The sequence below is a fragment of the Rhinolophus ferrumequinum genome, chromosome 23 (assembly GCF_004115265.2).
Source record: "Rhinolophus ferrumequinum isolate MPI-CBG mRhiFer1 chromosome 23, mRhiFer1_v1.p, whole genome shotgun sequence".
Classification (NCBI taxonomy): domain Eukaryota; kingdom Metazoa; phylum Chordata; class Mammalia; order Chiroptera; family Rhinolophidae; genus Rhinolophus; species Rhinolophus ferrumequinum.
In genome coordinates this window covers 15,488,752-15,503,467 of record NC_046306.1, presented here as the reverse complement: position 1 = coordinate 15,503,467, position 14,716 = coordinate 15,488,752, and the positions used below count along the sequence as shown (strand labels likewise).

Genomic DNA, 14,716 nt, shown 5'->3' with positions numbered 1-14,716 from the left:
ATGAAATATAACAAATATAAAGAAAACCATATCTTAGACACAACATAGTTAAACCATTAAAAATCAAAGATAAAATCTTAAAAGCAGGCAGAAGGAAAAAAAGACAATTCAGAGAAACAACAATTATAATACCAGCCTGCTTCTCATGATAAAGAAGAAAGAAGGCTAAAATGGCATCTTTAAAATCTACAGTGGGAAGAAAACTGCCAACTAAGAAATTCTGAACTTAGTGAAAATAGCCTTCAAAAAAGTGAGGTGAAATAAAGACATTTCCAGGCCAGGAAAAAAGGAAAAAGAAAAACTTGGAGAAGTCAATGCCAGCAAGTCTGAAATACAAGAAATACTAAAAGTTTCTCAAGTCAAAGAAAAACAATTCTAGGTGGGAATACAGAACTATAGAACAAAATAAAGACCACAGGAAAGGGTATACATGTGGGTAAACATAATAACAACTTTAAATTTACGATAAACTACTATTTAAAGCAATAACAAAATGTATTTTGAGATTTGTAATATGTAAAAGCAAACTATGTGACAAAAATAATATAGAGGGTAGGAGCAGTAAAGGGAATTACATTGTTGTAAGGTTCTTACATTGTTTGGAGAATTGTAAAGTACTAACTCAAGTTATACTGCAATAAGTTAAGGATGTATATCATAATCTTCAATGTAACCACTAAAAATATAAAAAAGTGGTTTACCTAAAAATCCAGTGGAAAAACATCGAAAGCAGAGTCTCAAACAGATATTTATACATTCATGTTCATAGCAGCATTATTCACAATGGCCAAAAGGTGGAAGCAACCCAGATAACAATCAACAGATGAATGGAAAAACAAAACGTAATATATTCATACAGTGAAATATTATTCAGCCTTAAAAATGGAGAAAAGTCTGACACATGCTACAACATAGATGAACCTTGAGGACATAATGCTAAGTGAAATAAGCCAGTCACAAAACAGAAATACTGTATGACTCCACAGATATGAAGTACTGGCATACCTCGGAGATACCGCAGATTCGGTTCCAGACCACAGTAATAAAATGAATATCACAGTAAAGTGAGTCACACAAAAATTCTGGTTTCCCAGTGCTTTTCTGGTTTTCCCAGTGTTTACATAACTCTTATATATCCTGTATATCCTGTAGGCTGCTCAATGTGCAATAGACATACAATAGCATTTTATCTAAAAATGCAACGACCATACACCTTCATTAAAAAATACTTTATTGCTAAAAAAATGCTAATGATCATCTTAGCTGTCAGCAAGTGATAGTCTTTTTTTCTGGTGGAGAGGCTTACCTTTAATTTGTAAGACATGCAATATTTGCAAAGCCCAATAAAGTGAAGTACAATAAAGTGAGGTATGCCTGTACCTAGAAAAGTAAAATTCATAGAGACAGAAAGTAGAATGGTGATTGCCGGGAATGGGGTGGGGGGCGGGGGTGTGTAAGGAATGGGAAGTCATTGTTTAATGGAGGCAGAGATTCAGTTTTGCAAGATGAAAAGAATTCTGGAGATTGGCTGCACAAAAATGTGAACTAGTAAACTGTACACTTAAAATGGCTACAATGATTAATTTTATGTTATACGTATTTTACCACAATTAAAAATAAAATAAAATGGAATAATAAAAAATCCAAAAGAAGGAAGATAAAAAGGAAAACAGGAACAAAAACCAGGTAGGAAAAAGAGAAGACAAATAAGATTATAGAAATAACTGGTTTGGAACCATACCTTTAATTCCATCAAATGTAAATGGACTAAATATTTTAATAAAAAGAAAAAGGTTGACAGGTTGAATTTAAACAAACAAAAAGACTCAACTATATAATGTTTATAAGAGACACACTTTAAGGGCATACGGGGTAAAAAGATAAAAGATTGGAAATATTCTAGCTAATATTTAAATAAGAAATAATACCTCCCAACTTGTTTTATAAGGTCAGCATAATACTACTACCAAAACCTGGCAAGAACATGGCAAGAGAATATATGACAGATCAATATCCCTCATGACCAAAATGCAACAACCCAAAACAAAATGTTAGCAAATCAAATCCAGCAATAAATAAAAAGAGTAAGAAATCACAACCAAATGGAATTTATCCCAGAAATGCAAATTGGTTTAACATTTAAAAATCAAACAACCACATTAACAGAATAAAATAGAAAAATAATTTGATCATCTGAATGTGTGATGAAAAAGCGTTTGATAAAATTGAACACTTTTCACAATAAAAACTCTTAGCAACCTAAGAATAGAAATGAAAGAAAAAAAAACTAAAACTGTCTTTATTCAAAGATGACATGATTGCGTAGATAGAAAATCCTAAGGAATTTCAAAAACTTTTAGGACCAATAAATGATTGTCTTAATCTGGCTGCTATGATAAAATGCCACAGACTAGGTAGCTTATAAGCAATAGAAATGTATTTCTCCCCATTCTGGAGGGTAATAGTCTGAGAGCAGGGTGCCACCATGGTTGGGTACTGATTTATGAAGGATCACTACTGGGTTTCAAAATCAATACTACACCAAAGTCAACCTTATTTACATATTCTAGCAAATGTCAGAAAAAATAGTTTCTTAAAAGAATCATAGTTTTGCAATAGTCAAAAAATACCAAGTACCTATAAATGAATCTAACAAAAGACATGTAAGACCTCTGTAGAGGAAACCATGAACATTTTAATGGACATCAAAGAATAAATGAATAATGGAGAGAGACACCATGTTAATAAATTGGAAGACTCAATATTATAAAGTTATCATTCTCTCTAATTGGTATATGGATTCAAAGCCATCCCAATTGATTTTCATATGGAACATTATATGATAATTCTAATATCAAATTTATGTGATACTATAGAAGGCCACGAATAGCCAAGGTACTCTCAAAGAAATACCAGGTGGGAGAATTTGCTCTATCAGCTAATTAGAGTTATAATACAGCTCTAAAGGTTTGGACAGTATGGTACTGGCACAAGAGTAGAGAAAAACCAACAGACAGAAAAAAAGACCCCCCAAAACAGATTAATGATAAAGATAGCATTGTAGAATAGTGTGGGGAAATGATCTCTTGAATAAATGACATTGAGTCAATTGACTATTCATCTGGGAAAAATGACATTGGAACCCTATCTCACACCATACTCAAAAGCCAATTTCTGATGGATTATGGACCTGAATATGAAAAGGAAAACAATAAACGTGGCCAGACACACAGGAGATACTCAATAAATATTTCTTGAATGAATGGGTGTCTATGAGATGTGTCGTTCCAATTTAACTTCATGTATTTAACAAACAACAAACCAATTTCTGTTGGATTATGAACTTAAATATGAAAGGCAAAACAATAAAGCTTTATGGGGCCGGCCCGGTGGCTCAGGCGGTTGGAGCTCCGTGCTCCTAACTCCGAAGGCTGCCTGTTTGATTCTCACATGGGCCAGTGGGCTCTCAACCACAGGTTGCCGGTTCAATCCCTCGACTCCCGCAAAGGATGGTGGGCAGTGCCCCCTGCAACTAAGATTGAACACGGCACCTTAAACTGAGCTGCTGCTGAGCTCCTGGATGGCTTAGTTGGTTGGAGCACGGGCTCTCAACCACAAGGCTGCCAGTTCAATTCCTTGACTCCCGCAAGGAATAGTGGGCAGTGCCCCCTGCAACTAAGATTGAAAAGGGCACCTTGAGGTGAGCTGTCGCTGAGCTCCCAGATGGCTCAGTTGGTTAGAGCGCATCCTCTCAACCACAAAGTTGCCAGTTCAACTCCCGCAGGGGATGGTGGGCTGCGCCCCCTGCAAATAGCAACGGCAATTGGATCTGGAGCTGAGCTGTGCCCTCCACAACTAAGACTGAAAAAAGGACAACTTGAAGCTGAACAGTACCCACCACAACTAAGATTGAAGGGACAACAACTTGACTTGGAAAAAAAAAAAAAAAGTCCTGGAAGTACACACTGTTCCCCAATAAAGTCCTGTTCCCCTTTCCCAATAAAATCTTCAAAAAAAAAAAAAAATGAAGCTTTAGAAGATAACATACAAAAATATCTTCATGATCTCAAGATAGAAAAAGTTTTCTTAAACAAGACAGAAAACACACTAACCACAAAGGAAAAATTAATCAATTGGATTTCTAGACAGTTAAAAATTTCTGTTCATCAAGAAACACCATTAACAGGGCCAGCCTGGTGGCTCAGGCGGTTAGAGCTCCATGCTCCTAACTCTGAAGGCTGCCAGTTCGATTCCCACATGGGCCAGTGGGCTCTCAACCACTAGGTTGCCAGTTCAATCCCTCGAGTCCCGCAAGGGATGGTGGGCTCCGCCCCCTGCAACTAAGATTGAACAAGGCACCTTGAGCTGAGCTGCTGCTGAGCTCCCTGATAGCTCAGTTGGTTGGAGCGCATCCTCTCAACCACAAGGTTGCCAGTTCGACTCCCACAAGGGATGGTGGGCTGCGCCCCCTACAACTAGCAACGGCAACTGGACCTGGAGCTGAGCTGTGCCCTCCACAACTAAGACTGAAAGGACAACAACTTGAAGCTGAATGGCACCCTCCACAACTAGGATTGAAGGGAAAACTTGACTTGGAAAAAAAGGTCCTGGAAGTACACACTGTTCCCCAGTCGAGTCCTGTTCCCTTTCCCCAATAAAAATCTTTAAAAAAAAAAAAAAATGAAATACCATTAACAGAGTGAAGAGGCAAGCCACAGATGAGAAAGATTTGCAATGCACATAACTGACAAAGGGTTTATATCCAGAATATACAAAAAAAAAAAAAAAAAAGAGCAATAGAAAAATGGGCAAGAACACACTCTTCACTTCACACAAAGATAAATCCAAATGGCCAATAAACATATGAAAGGTGCTTAGCCTCATTAGTAATCAAGGAAATGAACCAGAGTGAACAACTACTACAGACGCAACAGATGGCTAAAAGTACAAAGTCTGACAGTGCCAACTGCTGAGAACTGTTGCTGAATGGACAAGGGGAGCTCTTAACACATTGCTGGGGGCGGAAAGTTATAATCATTTTGGAAAACAATTTGGAATTACTATTTAAAGTTAAGAATGAGCATTCCTATTACCCAGCAAATCTGCTCCAAAGTATATACCTAAGAGAAATAAATGCCCAGGTAGAACAGTAGACCTGTACAAGAATGTTCACAGCAGCATTATTTATGATAGTCTCAAGTTGGAAACAACCCAAAGGTCAATCAGTAGTAGAAGGGATAAATTAATGGGGGTATAGTCACTCAACAGAACGCTATATATCGCACTAAAAGTGAATGGACTACAGTTGCACGCAGCTCTTATAAATAACGTGCAGAGAAAGAAGCCAGACACAAAACACTTAATGACTGCCTTTATATAAAACCCATAACCAGACAAAACTAAACATACCCCAACCCCCACAATCTTTCACCACTTCCTGTTCTCATGAGCTACGTGAAGAGTGGTAATAAAAGATGGATTTGAAAAACAAGTTGGGGAAGCACTCTTCTCCCCAGCCACAGCCAGCCCCCTGCTGAAATAGTTCCTGTTTGGAGGGGTGATGAGAAAATGGTCCTGGAGGTGAGCTGAAAGGAAAACAGAAGAGTCAGACACCCCTTCTGTGGGAGTCCATTGTGATGACCTCTGTGATATTTTAATAAAGTCACTCAAAGTAAGGGGACCATAATAACAAATTTCTAGTGTGCTAAACCTTCTTCAGAGACTTGGAGACCATGATATGGAACAACAGATATGGGCAGTTTCTGAGGTGCCAGGCAAAACGGGGCCACACAGTTTTCACAAGATTCCCAACAACAAACAAGTTTGGTATATGTTCCTCCAGTTTTTTCAGGGTATCTGAATATTTTTTGTTGTTATAAATATGGGATTATATTACACATACAGTTAAACTTAAAAAAACAACAACTTAATGTTAGGTTAAGTTAAAATTTTAACACATATAGATCTATTTCACGCGTTGGGGGGTGATGGATATATGTGTTATCTTTATTGTGGTGATGGTTTCATGGGTGTCCACACATGTCAAAACTCAAATGTACATTTTAAATGTGTGTGGTTCATTTTATGTCAGTCATACCGCAGTAAAACTGGAAAAGTATTGTGCTTTAAATCTCTCTTACTCTTTTCCCCACTTAACACAGTAAGTTCCATCCAGACTACTGTGTGTACATCTAATGCATAGCCTCTCATTGCTGTGTAGAAGTAAACTGTAAAACAAGCAGGTAGTTCTCAGCAAAATGAAGTCTGCCTGGGGCAGTCCTGCAGCAGTCTCGCCCGGCCTCCCATTCACTGACGCATGAACAAACAACGCTATCAATAAACAACCCCCTCCTTCTCTTCTTATGTATCTGAGCACACTTCCTTCAAGATACATTTCAAGGAGACTGCTGAACGCTGTGCCGTAGGCAGACTTCATTTTACTGAGAACTTCATGCTTACTTTACAGAAGGGCTGAGCACGTTTCCATGGCTGCCAGTTGGGCATGAGCGTTCCCAGTCTCTTCACTTGGGTTTCTGACCCTTCACGCTGCAACGACACAGAGGGCATGGACTCTGGTTCCTCGTGCCCCCTTCGATGTGGTATTGATGTCATGGTTGTGACATGTGATTATTCAGGCTGTGGTACACGACTGCGGCCATTCCCTCAGTGCTTAACAGAGGGAATCTCTACTTTTACCGTGTTGCTTTTTAAAATCATGCTTTTGGGGATGGGTGCAGGTTAGAGACGGGAACCCGAAAGCCTGTCTTTCCGGGGCACTCCCTGGCCGCCTTCACAGGTCCCACCTGCATGAAAGAACTGGGCCTGGGTGCTTAGCCAGTGTTTTAAGCTGCAAGGAATGCAGTGACTCAGCTGGTCGCTCAGGGACACCTCCATGAATAACGCCACAGGGAAGGAAGTCATTACATAGACAGCTGGGCTGTAAAAAACAAAAATACTCCACACACCAAACTCTAGGGTGGCTGGGTGTCCCATGACTCAACGGGACTGCTTCTGCCATGTGGCACACAGCTCTGGATATGTGGCACATTACCCTCAGCCACTGCTGGCTGGTCCTCTGAGCCGCTTGGAAAGCTGATTGGGTGGGGACCCCAGGAAAATCCGTGACTGTCTTCTGTCTCCACCCTCTCTGCTCTGCCCATTGCTTCCCCCATCATCTCCCTTCATTCTCTTTGCTCCTTCCTCTTTTATCCTCTTGCCCTTAAAAAAAAAAAAAAAAAAAAAAAAAAAGCTTGAATTTAGTATTTCGCAACTGCTGGAGACTTGACAAAGACACAGTAAGGTCAAAACACTGGCAACCTAGTAAGTCAGACAGATACCACCAGTTGTATCACCTGGAGAGAATACTGGAGAAAGTGGTCAGAGGGAGATATACAGCAGCAAGGGCTAGAGACTTCAAGGTAGAGGCAATGCAGACAGTCACTCACTAATCTTGATTGGAGACCTACTATGTGCCAGACGCCATTCTTGGGATAGATCAGTGAAGACAGATCAAATGTCTTGTTGTCCTGGGGCTACATTCTCGTGGGGGGAGACAAACACCAAATATTATACATGAGTCAATTATATGGCATGTGAGAAGGTGATTAGTGCTACTGGAAAAGATTACAACGGGGAACGGTAGATGGGAGGGGTCAGGGTAGAAAGGTGACATCTGAGTCGTCTTGAGGTGGGTGAGAGAGTAAGCCATGTGGGTATCTGGGGAAAGAGCATTCTAGGCAGAGGAAACCACCAGGGCAAAGTGGGGGAGTGTGTCTGGTGTGCTTGAGGACCCAGGAGGAGGTGAATGTGGCAGGGGCAGTGAGTGATGCGGAGCTGAGTGGGAGAAGAGAGCAGAGAAGTGGGAGGTGTGACTCTGAGCCACTGGGAGGTTTTGAGAAGACAGCCAACCAGAACTGACTTTGGTTTTAACAGCATCCTGCTGTCACATGGCTTTGAACTCTGAGAGTTCAGTGCAAGAGGAGTACAAAATAAAACCATTGATTGTGGTGATGGTTTCATGGGTATCCATCTACACATGTCAAAACTCAAATGTACAGCTTAAATATGTGTGGTTTATGGTACGTCAGTCATACCTCAGTTAAACTGCTTTCAATCTCTTTTACTGTTTTCCCCACATAACACTGTAAGTTCCATCCAGGCTACTGTATGCATGTCTAATTCATAGCTTCTCACTGCTGTGTAGGAAGAAGTCTTGCTGAAGATGTAGAATTTTATGAAGTTGATTAGAATGAGGTTGGGAACAGCTGGAATCATAAAAAGCATTGGCAGACGAGGGTCTGGCAGTGTTAGAGAAGAACAGTCTCAGGGCAGGAGTTTCAAAAGAATGATTTAAGTAAAGGGTAAGAGAAGCCGTTAGGAAAACCAAAGGAGCCCAGAATTATTTTTTGGATAGCTGTGCTTTTTGGAAAATACAATGCTACATAAACAATGTCATACCATGCAATGATGTGATCCATACCCTGCACTCAAATAATTTATTCTTGGGTCACACTAAAAATTAGGATAGGGTGGCATGCATAACCAAAATTTTACTAAGTATAAAATTTTGATCAGTATACTTAAGTATAAGTTAATAATTGGTTCCCTTTTCTTCATATGGAACAATGGTTGCTACTCTAACAGGTTGTTATAAAGATAAAATAAGAGCCTTCACTCACTAACACATGTAACTAATACTTATTGTGGGTTTTCTTTTGTGTACCAGGCACCAAGTGAAGCTCCGGGATACAGTGGTGAGCAAAAAGTGCCCTCATAAAGACAGCTTTCATCAAGTAGTATATGGAAAGTGTCACATAAAGCACTAAGATGAAAAGATACGTGATGCTATGAGAGCCTATGTAAGGGAGAGTCAACCTAGCAAGAAGGTGTATTAGTTAGCTATTGCTGTGTAACAAGTCACTACAAACTTAGAGGTTTTGAACAACATATGTGTATTATCTCACAGTTTCTGTGAGTCAGCAGTCTGGGTATGTCTTAGTTGGGTCTTCTGCTTTGGGACTCAGAAGGCTGCAATCAAGGTGACAGCTGAGCTGCTTTCTCATCTGGAGGCTGAACTGGGGAAAAACCCCTTCCAAGCTCATTCAGGTTGTTGTCAGGATTCATTTCCTTGTGACTATAGTACTAAGGACTGTGGCTTCTTGGAGGCTACCACAACTCCTAGAGGCCACCTCTAGCTCCTTGCCATGTGGGCTTCCTCAACGTGGCTGTTTACTTCATCAAGTCAGCAAGGAGAGTCTCCAGAGCTAGTCTGCTAGCAAGACTCTTACGCAAGGTCTGACAATTAAGTTCATGAACTCATCCTAGAAAAAATGCTACGTACCTCTTTGCTGAATATAACTATGGTTACCTTCAAAGCTATGCACCCATGCCAGCACCTAGTCCACCCTTCAAAGCAATTTTGGAACTCTTTTTCTGGAATGACCAACAGAGCTCTCGTCTTGTTACCATTGAGGTCCTAAATGTCATCAAAATGTCTACCTTTCAATATTTCCTTTCTCTTTGGGTAAAGAAAGAAGTCATTGGGGGCCAGACCAGGTGAGTAGGGAGGGTGTTCCAATACAGTTATGTGTTTCCGGCCTAAAAACTCCCTCACAGACAATGCTGTGTGAGCTGGCGCATTGTCGTGATGCAAGAGCCATGAATTGTGGGTGAAAAGTTCAGGTTGTCTAACTTTTTCATGCAGCCTTTTCAACACTTCCAAATAGTAAACTTTGTTCACTGTTTGTCCAGTTGGTACAAATTCATAATGAATAATCCCTCTGATATCAAAAAAAGGTTAGCAACATCGTTGCAACAAGTTCGTGAACTTAATTGTCAGACCTCATCTGACGTAACATCACCTTGTGAGTGACAGCCCATCACCTCTGCCCCATTCTATTGGTTAAAATCAAGTCACAGGTCCCACCCACAGTCAAGAGGAAGGGATTACATACCCAGAGGCATGAACACCAGGAGGCAAGGATACAGGGGGTCACTTTAGAGTCTGTCTGCCACTGAAGGCTTCCCTGAGGAAGTAACGGAGGAGCAAGGATCTGAAAAATGAGCTGGCGTTAACTGTATGGACAGGGGGAGGAGAGAACTGTCCAGGTAGAGAAAACAATATGTGCCAGACAGTACATGTAACATTTACAAAGAATCTAGTACAATGACTAGCAATATTATGTCACTCTCCTGCTCAACAACCATCAATTGTTCCTTAATGCCCAAGGTTTTGCCCCATATTTCAGGCCAGACAGGCTATCTCCTTGTCCTCACTTTCTCTCTCCAATATCCGTGCCTTCATTCAACCACTTCCATCCACTTAGACTGCCCATCCTATATATACTCCATCTGTATATTATTCAAGGCTGAGCATAAATTGATCTCCCCTAAACAGTATCTCTGAACATCTATTTAAGTGGAGGGCTCCAGGCTAGACCCTCCTTAGATGGCAAAGCATGAGACATAGTCTTGGATGCCAGATGGAGGCTGGGGAGCACATAAAAAGAGGAAGAATAGGAGGTCCCCTTGCTGAAGGTCAAGTTCACGGGGCAGTTGGTAAATCCTGCAGGGATTTTAGACACACAGAAAGCTCCACTTCATACAATGCTCAGTGATCTTTCACTATTCTTCCCTAGGCTAGAAATGACAAGCAGGTTCCAAAAGGATTCGGTCAAACTGATATTTTTCCGGGAAGGACAGTTGGAACCGGGAACTGCCCAGCCGAAACCCAGGCTGCCAGGCAACTTGGCCTGGCCGGCTCAGTTTTTGGCTGGCACCAAAGGCTTCATTGGCAGGAGTAGGGGATAGTAGCAGAAGTCTCTTGCCCTCCAGCCTAGGGATCCCTGACCCCGTCCAGGGCTTGTCCCTGAAAGGCTCAGCTTTAGCCACATCAGCATGGAAAAGGAATATGCAAGGGAAAAGAACTTGGGCCAGTGGCCTGAGCCTGGCTCCCTCCAGTGTGCGGCAGAGGCCGGGGCCAGCAGGGTGGGGCCGGCAGTGTGGTTGATGCCTGTGGAGGGGGGACAGGGCGGGCACTGCTTCCTCAAACCCACTTCTTAGGCCCAGAATATTATATTACATATTGGCCTTGCACCCCACGACTCCAGCGTTGGACCCACACACCTGCCCACTGCTGTGATAGGGGGCTGAATCTCTGCAGATGCCTTGGAGGACAGAAGCAGCCTGAATCCAGGGCTTGGGGTAAGGCCTAGCACCACCGTGTCTCTCCTTGCTGCCCACCCCCCACCCCCACCCACACCCTCATCTGACCCAGGACCTGTTCTGCCTGGAAGCCAGAGGGCTTTTTCTCAATAGCCGTTAAAACTTCTTCCTTTGCTCTGAGAGCAGAGGACTCTGGCACAATCAGATTCCTTCCCCACCCCCCACTCACCTTGCCTCACTTTCTATCTACAAAAATGAACTACCCGCAGGACCTTTGTACAAACTAGTCCTGACACCTGGAACACTGTTGCCACTGTACTTCACCTAACAAATTCCAACTTATTTTCAGGCTTAGAGCTCTACCTTGGGAAAGCTCTCCTTGAGCCCTCACATCCTGCTATGGGCTCCAGGGCTTGGCCCACCTCAGCCTCATCATCTTACATCCCAGTGGCCTGTGTATTCTTCTCTTTCTTTCCCTCCTTCCTCCGCTGCCACCTCCCAGACTGTGCTGTTGCTGCAGCGTCTCCAGTCCCTGGCTCCAGGCACGATGTTGGGTGAGATTATAAACATCCTGTCTGGTGGTCCGCTATACCTGCAGTCATCTCGTCTCTTAGAACAGCAGGTCTCAAATTCGAGCATGCATCAAAATCACCTGGTTGGGGTAGGGGTGAGGTTATAAAATACAGATGGTGGGGCCCACCCCCGAGTTTCTGATTCCATAGGTCTGGAGTAGGGCCTGAGGGTTTGCATTTCTAACACGTTCCCAGGAGCTGCTGCTGCTGTTAGCCCAGGGACCAACTTTAAGAATCACTTTCTTAGAGTATCAGTTTCTTCATTGGTAAGGTAGGATAAGTGCTGTCCCTACCGTACTACGTTGTGTGAGAGTCCAGTGAACCAATGCAAATAAAGAACTCAGCAACATGCCTGCACCCAGTAGGGGCACAATCAGTGCTTGCAATCACTACTGGGGATGGGCAGGAGACATGCCAAGCAGGGGAAGCAAGAGCAGAGGCGGGAACGGGTCCAAGCAGGGCAGCTGGGCTGACAGAAGAGCCAAGGCCCAGCACAGCAGCCAGGGAGTCCATTGTGCTACGCAAGCAGCTGGGAGCCACACACAGTTCTGGAGCAGGGCAGTGACAGGTGGAAGCTGAATGTGGCAATGCTGGGCAGGAGGCCGTCGCCGGCAGTAAATCCCACATGCTGGGTTCTCCTGGGCTGGCTGGCCAAGCACTGGGGTGCCGGATTTAGCAAATAAAAATAAAGGATATTTGGTTAAATTTGAATTTCAGATAAACAAATGATTCTTTTAGTATAAGTATCTCCCAAATATTGCATGGAAACACACACACACACACACACACACACCACAACACCTTATGTTATTTATCTGAAATTCAAATTTAACTGGGCATCCTTTATTTTTATTTGCTAAATCTGACAACCCTAGCCAGATACCAGCTGCCTACCCTTCCACCCCCAAGCCTACGTGCTGGAGAGAGTGAGCCCCAGGTTCCTTTGCCTCCCTTTCCACTTTCAATGAAGCCACCAGGAGTGGTTGAAGAACTGTTCCCACAGCCAGTCTTGCTGCCTGTGACAAGTGGTCATAGCTGCAGGCATGGGGGCCAGCAAGAAAGTAGTGAGACACAGTAAATAATCACTGGCTCTGTGACTTAATGAAGCACAGACGCCTATCTAGTTCCATAAAGAAGGAAGTGCTACCTATACTCGCGGATTAATCAAGAAACAAACAGTTGCCAGTGGTATAGGTCCGCCTGGTGAGTGTACCCATGGAGAGGAGAAAATAGCCTCTACCCTTAACCCCAGAAATGGGCAAACACAAGCATCCACGCTGCATGCATGTTCGAAGGACGTGTTGGAAATGGTGATATAAACCACAGGGTGGTCTAACGACACCTGCCTTGTTCAGCTCATTTGGGTGTTAGGACAAATTATACTATCAGAAGCTGCCCCTGTCTCCCCCACCCCCATAATCACCAAATCTCAGATGATTCATAGTTCCAGAAAGAAGCCTGTCCAAAATCCAATTTCTGCAACAACCTTTATATCATCTTCTTTTTCTCTAACAAGTAACAATGAAAATAATTTGTGCTCCATTTTAAATATATGTATATATATATATATGCAATAAACATTATCGAATGCCTAGTGTGCGCCCTGCACCGTGTTCAGCATTTTATTTACCTCAATAGTTCTAGTGTTGGCCACATATTACAATCACCTGGAGAAGTTTTTGTTTTTTGTGTTTCTATTGCCAGTGCCCCAGGCATCAGTATGTGCCCAGGATACCGTGATTCCAATGTGAAACCACAGTTAAGAACCACTGAGTTAGATCGTCCTGTTTCATCCTCACAATACAATCGTGCAAGGTAGGTTTTATCTCCATTTTGCAGATGAGGGCATTGAGGCTCAAAAAGGAGTGACTGTGGCCTCTGTAGCCCCAACCTATGACCTCTCTTTCCTTTCTTCCTTCCTTCCTTTCTTCCTTCCTTCCTTTGCTCGCTGGAGCGATTTCCGACATTTCCAAGTGTTTCACTGTTAAATAGAATAGTTATGTATGATGCTTCCACAGACATGTTTGCGGCCTGGTGCTGCTCTCTGGCCACTTTGAGATAACTCTGCTCCCAACAGGGCTCTCTTCTGAGATACCAGCCAGACACTGCCTGGGTTCAGGATTGATTTTTGCTAAAGCAAAGATAACTGAGGTTCCAAGCAGGTCCTGTCATCTTGGGTCACAGAGCAATGGCGATCACCGCTCACTCCCCACTGCCCAGTACTTTCTAAGTCTGGCTCTTTGCCATTGCACCCCACCCTTCCAAGCCTTTTCTCGGTGCCTTCCCCCTTTACAACAAATCCCCTCACCTCCTGAGCCTTCTCAGTACACCTTCTTTGCAGGGGCCGTACATCCTCAAGGCTCTCGGAAAGGTCTTCGATGCACGACAGGCCACGAACCACAGATCCAAAAGCAGAAACCATTCCTTGGCCCGAGCTTCGCCCCGTGGCTCACCGGCCGACTGATCTTTTTAGAAGTGCGCGCACCTGGGCTCACCTGTCCCATCCCCGGGGCGCCTGCGGGCGAAGAGGTTGCTCAGCTGGGCAAGAAGGCTGGTCATCACCTGCCCTCTGCTGGCCAGTGGCGGTATTGAGACGGCTGCCGCTCCCCCAGTGCATCGGAGAGGTGGAATGAAGGATAAGCGGCAGTTACTGCTCTCCTGCTGTGTGTCAGGCACTGAACTGGGCGCTAGGGTGTAAGGATGAACGCGACGTACTCTCACGGAGTCCAAATTCAAATGAGGAGGCAGACAATAACCATACAGTCATTCGAGCAAATATGAAGCATATGGTACGAGGGTCCTGTCCAGGATAAGGGAGGTCAGGGAAAGCTGCCCCCAAGGAGGGGACGTTTGAGTGTCACTGCATGTAATATCGAAAATCCTACGAGGTGGCTTTGACAAATGGGATTAGCCACTTTATTCCCTTGGACAAAGCAGAAAACGGGCTCAGGCTGGGAAAATTTACCCAAAGTCACATAGCG

The 14,716-nt window shown here is 43.3% G+C and overlaps 1 protein-coding gene and 1 long non-coding RNA gene across 2 annotated transcripts in view; one reads left to right on the top strand and one right to left on the bottom strand.

The window, feature by feature from the left end:
* Positions 1-14,170, bottom strand: part of ZHX3 (zinc fingers and homeoboxes 3) — a 137,555-nt gene extending 123,385 nt beyond the window's left edge. Inside the window, exon 1 of the mRNA XM_033094611.1 lies at positions 14,044-14,170. The gene's annotated coding sequence lies outside the window, so the exon portion shown is untranslated. The remainder of the gene's footprint in view (positions 1-14,043) is intronic.
* On the top strand, positions 11,087-14,204 carry LOC117015840 (uncharacterized). The gene is made up of 3 exons (XR_004421806.1): positions 11,087-11,202; positions 13,440-13,550; positions 14,077-14,204. It is a non-coding gene; the product is annotated as an uncharacterized LOC117015840 (long non-coding RNA).
* Positions 14,205-14,716: the final 512 nt, after the last annotated feature.